At 49.3% G+C, this 13,232-nt stretch overlaps 1 protein-coding gene across 1 annotated transcript in view; it reads right to left on the bottom strand.

The window, feature by feature from the left end:
• Positions 1-13,232, bottom strand: part of IPO4 (importin 4) — a 1,872,953-nt gene that overhangs the window by 1,272,379 nt on the left and 587,342 nt on the right. The gene's annotated exons all lie outside the window — the stretch shown is intronic.

The raw sequence follows: 13,232 nt of genomic DNA, 5'->3' as shown, positions 1-13,232 counted from the left end.
TATTTTGGGCACCTCTCTGACCTCTGCACCTGACCTGTCCTGAGTTGCTGGTGTGGTAACTTTGGGGTTGCCTTGAACCCCCAACGGTCGGCTGCCTATGCCCAGGAACTGAGACTTTTAAGTGTCTTACTTACCTCCCAATCTAACCATTACTTACATCCCCCAGGAACTGTTGATTTTTGCACTGTCTACTTTTAAAATAGCTTATTGCCATTTTAACAAAAACTGTATATGATTTTACTCTAATTCCAAGTTCCTAACTTACCTGTGTGGAGTACCTTGCATTTTATGTATTTACTTCAAATCCTGAACGTGTGGTTCTAAAAAATATATTAAGAAAGGATATTTTTCTATATAAAAACTATTGGCCTGGAGTTAAGTCTTTGAGTGTGTGTTCCTCATTTATTGCCTGTGTGTGTAGAACAAATGCTTAACACTATCCTCTGATAAGCCTACTGCTTGACCACACTACCACAAAATAGAGCATTACAATTATCTAATTTTGCCACTATCTCACCTCTAAGGGGAACCTTTGGACTCTGTGCACACTATGTCTTACTTTGAGATAGTATATACAGAGCCAGCTTCCTACAGGGAAGATGGGTGGGCGGTAAGGAATCTGCAATTAGAATATGTCTCTACCAGATATTTTGTTACTGAAGGTAAGTAACTTGTACATCTGATAGAGACTTCTAGTTGCAGATTCCTTACCTTAAAATAGATACCCAAGCAATGCCATCCTAGGAGGTGGGCTGCGAACCAAAATCATACTAGAAAGTCCTGCAGGACCGAACAACCAAAGTAGCCATCTCGACGGACCTGACTATCCAGGCAGTAATGCTTAGCAAACATGTGCAGGGATGCCCATTTAGCTGCCTGACAGATATCCAGGACAAGAACTCTGCGTGCTAACACAGTGGAAGACGCAGTTGCTCTAGTGGAATGAGCACGCAAGCCTTCAGGAGGTTGCTGTTTAGCAAAAGCGTAGCACATTTTGATGCAAAGAAGCACTGATCGAGAGATGGGACGCTTTTGCACCGCTTTCTTTTTCTTAGCACCCACATAGCCGACAAAGAGTTGATTGTCCACACGGAAATCTTTAGTACGATTGAGGTAGAACGCTAACCCTCTTTTTGGGTTCAGATGGTGGAGTCTCTACTCCTCATGGGAAGGATGTGGGGGTGCGTAGAAGGTAGGCAAAGTGATAGACTGGCATACATGAAATAGTGTAACCACCTTAGGAAGGAAGGACGCTCTAGTGCGTAACACCACTTTGTCAGGGTGTACAGACAAGTATGGAGGCTGTGAAGAAAGGGCCTGAAGCTCACTCAACCTGCGAGCAGAGGTGATAGCGACCAGAAAGACAGTTTTGAATGTGAGGAGCCGCAAGGGACAATTATGCATTGGCTCAAAGGAGGTACACATCAAATAAGTAACTACCAGATTAAGATCCCACTGAGGCATGATAAATGGAGTGGGAAGAAATAAGTGGGTGAGCCCTTTTAAGAACCTACTCACAATAGGAAATTTAAAGAGTGAGGGCTGATCAGGTAGCCAAGGAAAGGCGGAAATGGCAGACAAATATCCTTTAGGGGTGCCCAAAGCAGAGCCCTGTTGGGCTAAAGAAAGAATAAACAGAAGAACCTCTGACAGAGGGACAGAAAGGGGATCAACAGATTTGTTGGCACACCATGCCACAAATTTATTTCAACAACAGGCGTATACAGTTTTAGTCGATGGACACCTGGCTGCCAAGATAACACTGCAGACTTCGGTTGGAACGGCAAATGCCATCAAATGTTGCCGCTCAATCTCCACGCATGAAGCCGGAGGTTGGACAGGTTTGGGTGGAGAACCTCCCCTTGCTGCTTCGACAGAAGATCCACCCGAAGAAGCAGTCTGAGTTGGGGATCGATGGACATGCTCAATAGCTCTGGATACCACACTCTTCGAGCCCAGTCCGGAGCCACCAAGATAACTTGGGCCCAGTCGTATTTGATTTTCTTGAGAACTCTGGGAAGGCGTAAAGGTGGGCGGAGCTCCGCTCGAGATGAAAAAGCACCTCCGAGTGAGTGCCGCCTTGGAAACTCAACGCACAAAACAGCTGGCATTGCGTGTTCTCTGCAGAAGCAAACAGATCTAACCAAGGGTCTCCCCACTTGAGAAAGAGACCTTGCGCCACCTCCGGATGGAGATGCCATTCGTGATCGACTGTGCGTCGGCGGCGGAGTTAGTCTGCTCTGGCGTTCAGAGATGTTCCAGCCATGTCCAGAGGCGTAGTGCCTCCTGACAAAGGGTCCAGGACCCTACCCTGCCTTGATTGTTGGAGTACCACGTGGCGGTAGTGTTGTCCGTTTACACCTGCACCACTTTCCCTTTGAGAGAGGGAAGGAATGCTTTCAACACAAGCCTGATTGCCCGGAGCTCCAGCACATTTATGTGGAGCCCCGACTCCGCCGGAGACTAGAGGCCTCTGATCTCCGCCACTCCCATGTGGCCACCTCCACCCAGAAGTGAGGCATCTGTCACTATAGAGAGATCTGATTTAGGGAGAGGGATCTGCACTCGACCCAATTTGGATTTGAAAGCCACCACAGCAGGTCTTTCGCAGTCCCCTCTGAGATCTGGACCATGTCCGAGAGATTTCCCTGATGCTGGGACCACGGGAACTTGAAGTCCCACTACAGAGCCCGCATATGCCATCTGGCATGTGTTACTAGCAGGATGCAGGAGGACATGAGGCCCAGCAGCCCCAGAGTCAGTCTCACCGAAACCCAAGACCGAGGCTGAAAGATTGGAATCATAGCCTGAATGCCTTGGACTCACTTGTCGGGAGGATAAGCCCGAAATTGTACTGCATCTAGAACAGATCCAATGAAAGGGAGCGCCTGAAAGGGAGTCAGGGGTGACTTTGGCATGTTTATAGTGAACCCCAGCTCGTGCAGGAGGTTCGCTGTAGTCTGAAGGTGGGAGACGACTGTCTGGGGCAAAGGTGCCTTTAACGGCCAGTCGTCGAGGTAGGGGAAGACTGAGACCCCTAACCTGCGCAGATGAGCTGCAACAACCGCCATCACTTTCGTGAACGCCCAAGGGGCGCTGGTAAGGCTGAAAGGGAGCACGGTGAACTGAAAGTGCTCGTGACCTACCACGAATCGTAGGTAACGTCTGTGGGCAGGCAGGATGGGGATGTGGAAATAAGCGTCCTGCAAGTCCAATGCTACCATCCAGTCTCCTGGATCTAAGGCAGACAGAACCTGAGCCAGGGTGAGCATTTTGAATTTCTCCTTCTTGAGGAAGTAGTTCAGGTCCCGAAGGTCTAGGATAGGATGTAAGCCCTTGTCCTTCTTTGGCATCAGAAAGTAGCGGAAATAACAACCACGACCTACTTCTGGCACAGGGACCCTTTCTATAGCTCCCTTGTGTACGAGGGTAGCCTCTTTCTAGCCTTGTTACCCCCACTTTTGGCCTGTTTTTGAGTATATGTCAGGGTGTTTTTACTGTCTCACTGGGATCCTGCTAGCCAGGACCCCAGTGCTCATAAGTTTGTGGCCTATATGTGTTCCCAGTGTGGTGCCTAACTGTATCACTGAGGCTCTACTAACCAGAACCTCAGTGTTTATGCTCTCTCTGCTTTTAATTCCGATTGGCACACTGGAACACCCTTATAATTTCCATGTATATGGTACCTAGTTACCCAGGGTATTGGGGTTCCAGGAGATCCCTATGGGCTGCAGCATTTCTTTTGCCACCCATAGGGAGCTCAGACAATTCTTACACAGGACTACCACTGCAGCCTGAGTGAAATACCGTCCAAGTTATTTTACAGCCATTTTACACTGAACTTAAGTAATTTATAAGTCACCTATATGTCTAACCCTCACTTAGTGAAGGTTAGGTGCAAAGTTACTTAGTGTGAGGGCACCCTGGCACTAGCCAAGGTTCCCCCACATTGTTCAGGGCAAATTCCCTGGACTTTGTGAGTGCGGCGACACCATTACACGCGTGAACTACATATAGGTCAATTTCTATGTGTAGCTTCACAATGGTAACTCCGAACATGGCCATGTAACATGTCTAGGATCATGGAATTGTCACCCCAATACCAGTCTGGTATTGGGGGGAAGGGAGGGACAATCCCATGCATCCCTGGGGCTCCAGCATGGAACCCAGGTACTGCCAAACTAGCTCTCTGGGGTTTTCTTTGCAGCTACCGCTGCTGCCAACCCTCAGACAGGTTTCTGTCCCCCTGGGGCCTGGGCAGCAAAGTCCCAGAAAGGCAGAACAAGGGATTTCCTCTGAGAGAGGGTGTTACACCCTCTCCCTTTGGAAATAGGAGTTAAGGGCCTGAGATGAGTAGCCTCTCCTGGCCTCTGGAAATGCCTTGAAGGGCACAGAGGCGGCCCTCCTTGCATAAACCAGTCTACACAGGTTCAGGGATCCCGCAGCCCCTGCTCTGGCGCGAAACTAGACAAAGGAAAGGGGAGTGACCACTCCCCTGTCCATCACCACCCCAGGGGTGGTGCCCAGAGGTCCTCCAGTGTGTCCCAGACCTCTGCCATCTTAAATGCACAGGTGTGAGGGCACAATGGAGACCTCTGAGAGGCCAGTGCCAGCAGGTGACGTCAGAGACCCCTCTTGATAGGCTCTTACCTGGTTAGGTAGCCAATCCTCCTCTGAGGGCTATTTAGGGTCTCTCCCGTGGGTATCTCTTCAGATAACGGATCCAAGAGCTCACCAGAGTTCCTCTGCATTTCCCTATTTGACTTCTGCCAAGGATCGACCGCTGACTGCTCCAGGGTGCCTGCAAAACCGCACCAAAGTAGCAAGAAGACTACCAGCAACATTGTAGCACCTCATCCTTCCGACTTTAACTGTTTCCTGGTGGTGCACGCTCTGAGGGCTGTCTGCCTTCACCCCGCACTGGAAGCCAATAACAAATCTCCTATGGGACGACGGAATCTTCCCCCTGCTTATGCAGGCACCAAACTTCTGCATCACCGGTCCTCTGCGTCCCCTCTCATCTTGACGAGCGTGATCCCTGGAACACAGGAGCTGGATCCAAGCAACCCCGACAGTCCAGTGGTCCTTCTGTCCAAATTTGTTGGAGGTAAGTCCTTGCCACTGCACGCCAGACAGTAATCCTGTGTACTGCGTGAACTGCAGCTGCTCGGGCTTCTGTGCACTTTTGCAACACTTCCTTCATGCACAGCACAGCCCAGGTCCCCAGCACTCTATCCTGCATTGCCCAACTCGCTGAGTTGGACTCAGACTTCGTGGGACCCTCTTTTGTTGTGCTGAGACGACCGCCGTGCTCAGATTTTCTGAATGCCTGTTCAGCTGCTTCTGCAGGTGCTGCCTGCTTCTGCGTGGGCGCGCTCGGTTGCTGAGCGCCCCCTCGGTCTCCTCCTCAAAGGGGCGACCTCCTGGTCCTTCCTGGGCCCTGGCAGCACCCAAAATCCTCAACCGCGACTCTTGCAGCTAGCAAGGCTTGTTTGTGGTGGTCTTTCTGCGTGGAAACAACTCTGCGTCCTCCAGCACGCCCTGGGACAACTTCTGACCAAAGGAGAAGTTCCTGGCACCTTCCGTTGTTGCAGAATCTTTGGCTTCTTCCACCCGGAGGCAGCCCTTTTGCACCTTCATCCGGGGTTTAGTGGGCTCCTGCCCATCCCCACACATTTGGAGTAAATGGTTTGTTGCCCAGAGGCCTATTTTCTCCTATTGCATTCTATTGTGTTCTACAGTGTTTGCACTACTTTTCTAAGTGTTTTACTTACCTGATTTTGGTTTGTGTGTATATTTTGTGTATTTTACTTACCTCCTAAGGGAGTATATCCTCTGAGATACTTTTGGCATATTGTCACTAAAATAAAGTACCTTTATTTTTAGTAACTCTGAGTATTGTGTTTTCTTGTGATATAGTGCTGTATGATATAAGTGGTATAGTAGGAGCTTTGCATGTCTCCTAGTTCAGCCTAAGCTGCTCTGCTATAGCTACCTCTATCAGCCTAAGCTGCTAGAACACTACCAATCTACTAATAAGGGATAACTGGACCTGGAACAAGGTATAAGTACCACAAGGTACCCACTATAAGCCAGGCCAGCCTCCTACACCTTGGCCAAGAGAGCTGCGACTTCCTGGCGGAGAAACACCAAATGATCCTCCAGAAGATGATGGAAGGATGAAGGCTTGTGTGGTGGTGCAGATTCAAAAGGGAGGGAGTAGCCCTTCCGAATGATCTGCAAAACCCACTCGTCCGTGGTGATATGTTCCCAGTGGGGCAGGTGATGGCAGATCCTGCCACCAACTGTGTTTGAGTGAGGGGACGGACTAGGAGGGTTTGGAGACTGCAGCGGGGGCAGAGGTGGACTGGACAGACCTCTGGTTCCCTGTCCCACGGCCACGCGGGATTCCACTTCCTCAGCCACGCATAGGCTGGCCAGTGTGCGTGGCACAGTGGCTGGGTTGAGAACGCAACAGGGCGCCCCTTCCGCGTCCACGAAAGGGACGAAAAGCAGACTGTGGTGGGAAGTGGCGGAGGAAAGGCCAAGGGACCAAGACGTAGCCCGGGAATCCTTGAATCTCTCCAAGACCGAGTCCGCTTTGTCTCAGAAGAGACGGGTGCCATCAAAAGGCATGTCCATGAGTGACTGGTGGACATCCCCCGAGAAGCCAGAAGTAAGGCCACTGTCGTTGCAACCGATCTGCCCAGAGAGTCGGTCGTATCCAGCCCACAATGGATAGTGAACTTTGCCACATCTCTCCCATCTTTCACTGCTTGGGAGACGATAGCATGAGCCTCCTCCGGTAGCTGCGGCAAGACTTGCTCAACTGTATCCCACAGGGCCAAAAAGGTGCACTGGATTTTGGATTCTGTTATGTATAATAAATGTAAAATGTTTACATATAATATAGTTGGGCTCCTTCATTGAGCTGTTTTCTTTACAATATTGGGAGAGTGAATTACTTTCTACTTATATTGTAACGGTCCAAAAGACATGCGGTGTTCACAGACTGCAGTGCGAGGCTGGAGGAAGAAAAAAACTTCTTGCCAAATTATTCCAGCCTTTGGGATTCCCTATCCGGGGGTGCGGAAGGGAACGCGCCCAAAGAAGAGGAAGCCTGGATAACAAGACTCTCAGGCGTGGGGTGTTGGGACAGGAATTTTGGGTCGTTCAGTGCTGGCCGATGTCGACGAGCGATACTCCTATTCACAGGAGCCCCTGTGTTGGGTTAGGGCCATGTACCCAAAGGGACATAGGTGAGGGCCTCATTGAATGGTAGAAGGGGTTCTGAAGTAGAAGCCCCAGGCTGAAGCACTTCCGTCAGGAGATTAGACCCGACTTCCACAGTAGGTAGCTCAAGGGAGAGACCCTCAGCTGCCCTACTGACCACCATACTGTAAGTCGCTCCCTCTGCCATAGCCACGGTAGGAGGAAACATCATGCCAGCATCAGGAGAAGCATCCAGACCACTGGCTTCGCCCAAATCCTGTGCCCAGTCCATAGCAGGGTCATCCGGGTATTCTTAAGGGTCCAGTGACTCCCCTATTTCTTCCCTGTATTCGTACCCAAAGGAAAAAAGATCTGAATCCAACCTCGGATGAATGGGCCCCACCGAAGCAGATGGTGGCGTCTCCCGACACTGCTCCGAGTCGTCGGGGATAAGAATTGGGTCAACGTCGATAGTGGGCACTACCGACGTAGGGAGTGTCTATAATCGACCCAGCGCCGGGGAAGGTCTCGAAGTTGCAACCGGCGTCGGTGCGGATCCACACATGGATCCGGAGGTGACCTCAGTGGCCGGGGACGAAGCTGCTGGCACGGAACCTGAAGGCCCCTTATCCGAAACCCCTTGGGCCCAAAGGCGCGTATCGGGGTCGACCCGCCCAAAGATGAGGCGCATGGCCTCGTAAAACTCCTTTAGTTGTAGGGGGTAACTCCGGGAAACTCAGGGAAGCGCGGAGCCGACCCAGACGCAGGCTCCGAGGATGGAGGCCTAGTGCATGGCCCCTTGTCCCAACGGCAGAGCGACGGGGTCAAGTCGGAGATCGATGGGACGACTTCTTCATCTTACCTTGACCTGAGGATTTCGAAGAAGACGAGTGGTGATGACTCCATAACCGATCTCGAGACCTTCATCTCGAGCGAGACCTGGACCTACGCAGACTCGAGTGCCTGGCCGCCATTAGCTTTAGGGACCGCTCCCTCAAAGCTATTGGGTGCATGGCCCGACACTCTGAGCACGACTTCAGGTTGTGGTCGCGCTCGAGGGACCACAGACAAACGCAATGATGATCCGTCACCGACATCGTCCGATGGCAGTCCTCACAAGGCTTGAACCCAGTCTTCGGGGACATCTCGACACACCAAATTCATACACAAAAACTTCAACAAAATGGTCGAATTCCGCCCAAAAATAGCCAGGATAGCTCTCTCCGGATCAGCGCGTGGCGCCGAAAGAAAAGAACTGACATCACTGCGCGAGGGTGGCGTCCATGTACTACTCCCAACGTCATCACGGCGACCACGATGCCTGCGGAGTCGAACGACGTCATGTACCAACGCACATGGGTATTGCTCTAAGAAACATCTCCGGATCCAGTCTGACACCTGGGGTAAAATTCTAAGGTAAGGAATCTGCAACTAGAAGTCTCTATCAGATACACTTTATTTCTCTCTTTACTGGTTTACAGAAATGTTGGACTCTGGTTGATGTATTTATTGGAGAAACACTTGACAAAAATGGGGCATTTTTAGCCTGTTTTTCAACATAGCCTGCATGGATACAAAGACACATGTATATGACATATATATGTATGAAAATTCTGTACACAATTTATCCTTACAAATACCTTTTATCTCTCTCTCTCTCTCTAATATATATATATATATATATATATATATATATATATATATATATATATATATATATATATATATATATATATATATATATATATATATATATATATATATATATAGATAAGGATCCCATGGAAGAGAACCAGAGGTTCTTGAACTGGTGCAAACAGAGGCGACCCCAGCCCTTAGACAAGTAATACACAGGGAGAGGTGGTCACACTTATCCTTTGCAAGAAACCCTTTGTTCTGCTTCTCCAGCCTGAGTCTGGCTCACCAGCAGGAGGGCAGAACAATGTCAGGTCAGCAGCAGCTTGGGATAGCAGCTAGACCCCCAAAAGGCTGCACATGCGGAACTTGGGGATCCTCTAAGGAACACCTAGTGTACATGGTTTCATGCAAGTAACACTGGAATCGGTGTAGTGGCATGATTACAACATGCTTGATACCGAACATGCCTGTGTTCGGAGAAGGCATTATGGAGTTGGACACCTTGTGTTGACCAGTGTCCACTTCATACCTTAAGGTGGCTTCTACGTACTTACAAAGCCTAGGAATTGGCCTGGGGTCTGTACGGGCACCCAAGTTAGAGACATGCACCATGACCTTGGGCGTAGGGCCTACCAGAGGGGTGACATATAATATCTAAGTGAAGTGATCAGGTTTAATGGCAAAAAGGATGCATGCACCATTTCATGCAGGCTGCAGTGGTAGGCCTGCAGCCACACTTTGCATGGGCTTCCATGGGTGGCATAGTACATGCTGCAGCCCATAGGGGACCCCTGGTGTACAAATGCACTGGGTACCTAGGTACCATATACTAGGGACTTACATGGGTGCACCAATATGCCAATTGTGGGTGTAAGAAGTTACCAGCATCTAAATTTAGGGAAGACAGCAGTCACGGGGGTCCAGGTTAGCAGGATCCCAGTGAACTACAGTCCAAAAAGACTGACATCAGGAAAAAGTGTGGGTTACTATGATAGTAAGATGTCACTTTCCTTCAGTCTCAGAGTTCTTAAAGGCACAGTCTCTTTTTTAGCCATATAACGGCAGCCCATGGGGCTACTCTGTCCTCCTCTCCCTCATCTCTATCAGGCAAAAGGGGTTTGTGAGGGAACCCTGTGTGCTGACCCTTTCTATGATTTAAGAGGAAGAGTTCAGCCAGCGTAGCCTATGTACACAGGCTGCATTATCAGTCTCTTTCTTAAGTGTCTTTACAGGCCTTCCTGAAGAAAGGCAAAAACATCCACGTAAGACATTCTGAAGAAGTGATTCGGGATCCCCGCACGTGGACGGGACTATACAGTGCCTATGAATAATCATGGAAATTCCCCTACGAGAGACTTGGAGTTAAAGGTAAGAAACTGTTCCTTATCCAGTACTGGTATCTTTCATACATTCAATGCGACCCACCCTCCTCCCCTGAGAGGCTCCCCTTTTAATTAAGGATGTGGTTTTCACTTGTGCTTGAAAATCTGAGAAAAATCAGACTCTCTTGATAGTATTCTACAGCGTGCTGATACTTGATTGGTCGTAGTTCAGGTTTGGCCCTTTTTTAGGCTAATAATTTGATGGCCTAAAGTCATTACAGCCTATTATAGCTCTTGCATACTACTTTACTATGGTACTGTGGGACTCCCACTTCGACGACAGGGAAGGATTCCAGCAAGTGAATCTATGAAAGATGCCAATATTGGATAACTGCAATTACAGGCAAGGAGCTTATTTGTTTATTTTCTTATACTGTAAGACAACTTGTGAAGTAAAGTGTATTCTCTAGACCTAATATTGGAAATTTTCTTCTGAGTCCCCCGTGACAGCCTTATGAGGTGAAGTAGCGTAAAAGTGATGTCACCTACTTGGTGGACCTCAATACTCCCAAGAACCATTTGAGGGTCCTACATGTTAATCGCCTCAAGAACCACTTTGAGAGGTCTGAGCTTACTATGCTCCTGATTACAGATGATGGGGTGTAACAGGACAGTGAAGCTCTCCCGACCTCCTATCTTCCAAGGAGCATGATGAGTCAGTGCAGGGTGTCAACCTCTGTCCCACACATACCCTAGACCACCAGAGAAACTGCCGCCAGTTGCTGGGACAGTTTGCCTCTTTTTTATCCCTTATCCCAGGGCTCACAACATGGTGTACCCATGATATTAATGCTGGTGACAGCACACCTTTGAAGAACAACACTTTCAGGCTGTCTGAAAAGGTGAGAGCCATCATCAATGAGGAGATCTTCAAGATGTTGGCGTTATGGGTAATTAAGCGCTCAAATATTCCTTGCTCCAGCTTAGTGGTGTTGGGCCCCAAGGCTGCCCCACCTGAAGTTAAGTTCTGTATGGACTACCATGGACTTAATGCAGTCACCAAGACTGATATGCACCCCATGCCCTGAGATGATGAGCCCATAGATTGGCTTGGAACTCCCATGTCCCTCAGCATGTTTAACTTAATCTCTGGGTAATGGCAGAATGCCTTGACCGAGGGGGCAAAACAGATGTCTGTGCTCTCTACACCAGGAGGGCACCTCCAGTTCCAGGTCATGCCCTTCAGGATGAAGAAAGCCAGTGTCTTCCAGAGGTTTGTCAACCAAGTCCTGGATGGGTGGGAGAACGTCAGTGCCTCCTACTTAGACAATACTGTGATCTTCAGTTCTGGCAGAGAGGATCATCTGTGTCTCCTCAGAAAAGTGCTTCAGGCTCTGCATAGTGCAGGCCTCACTATCAAGACCAGTAAGTGCCAGATAGGACAGGGTTCTGTGGTCTACCTGGGTCACCGATTGGGAGGTGGCAACGTGCAGCCCCTCCAGGCCAAAACACAAACCATTCTGGCTTAGGAAGCCCCTCAAGACCCAGACAGAGGTGAGAGCCTTCTTAGGCCACATTGATTATGACAAGAGATTTGTCAAGGGGTATGGCACCATTAGTGCCTTCTTGACAGAGCTAAGTTCCAGGAAGCAGCAATATCAGGTGATCAGGACAGAGGCATGCCAGAAATCTTTTGACACCCTGAAAGAGGCCGTGCGCATGGCACCTGTGCTCAAGGCCCCCAACTTGCCCCAAGAATTTATTGTTCAGACAGATGCATCATAGCATGGTGTGGGGACTGGGCTCTCACAACTAAATGAAGAGGGCCTAGATCAACTTGTAGCCTTCATCAGCAGGAAACTACTTCCCAGGGATCAGAGGTGGAATGCAACAGAAAGGGAAGCCTTTGCTGATGTCTGGGTGCTGAGGAAGCCAAGGTCATACCTGTTTGGAACGAACTCACGGGTTCAGCGAAGCCACAGGCCCCTCCAATATGTATATGTATTTTTTAATTTGTTTATTCGCATTTAAGTGACTATGCAGGAAAATGCCTCTGATGGCACGGTTACCCCCCTAACGTTTTGCCGTTTGCTGATGCTAGTTAGGACAAAGTGTGCTGGGACCCTGCTAATCAGGCCCCAGCACCAGTGTTCTTTCCCTAAACTGTACCTTTATCTCCACAAATGGCACAGCCCTGGCACAGATAAGTCCCTGTAAGGCCTGCTAGAGGGGTGACTTACCTATGCCACAGGCAGTGTTCAGTGGACATGGCACCCTTAGGGGAATGCCATGTCGACTTTGCCTTTTTCCCCCCACCAACACACACAATCTGCAATAGCAGTGTGCATGTGTTAGGTGAGGGGTCCGTAAGGGTGGCACAACACATGTTGCAGCCTTTAGGGACCTTCCCTGGTCACAGGGCCCTTGGTACTACTGGTACCTTTCAGAAGGGACTTATCTGTGTGTCAATTGTGGAAACAATGGTACTTTTCAAGTGAAAGAACACTGGTGCTGGGGCCTTGTTTGTAGGATCCCAGCACAGTTCTCAGTCAAGTCAGCATCAACTTCAGGCAAAAAGTGTGTGTGGGAGGGGAGGTATGAAGGGGTAACTCCAACAAGGAGCAATTTTCCTACAGCAACTCTATCCATGACAGAAAGCGGCAATTCGGATGGTCAGCAGGAGCCGGAAAAAAAGAACTGAAGCAACTGCCACCTGCTGTGCATGATAAGGAATGATCTTTTCTGGAGAGGCTTTAAACAGGTGCAAATTATTCTGATGCCACCAAGAAATTCATCTTTTCCACTTTAGCCTGTGGATTTTGTTCATACTATCCGCCCATGCTCGGAATAATTTATTTCTGCATTCCTTGATTAAGTTGGTTAAGTTTTGGGACTCATAGAACTCAGCAGCCATGAGTGCAAATGGAGAGAGGCTGGTTCCGGGTGTTCCTGGCCCTGGTTCGTCGTTAGAAGTGTTTGCTTCTTCGTAAGACGGATGGGCTCGGTCACGGACAGAATAATCAGTTCTGTAAACCAGTGCTGTCTGGGCCACTTGGGGGC

The sequence above is a fragment of the Pleurodeles waltl genome, chromosome 6 (genome assembly GCF_031143425.1).
Source record: "Pleurodeles waltl isolate 20211129_DDA chromosome 6, aPleWal1.hap1.20221129, whole genome shotgun sequence".
NCBI lineage: Eukaryota > Metazoa > Chordata > Amphibia > Caudata > Salamandridae > Pleurodeles > Pleurodeles waltl.
This window is presented reverse-complemented; position numbering and strand designations above follow the sequence as displayed.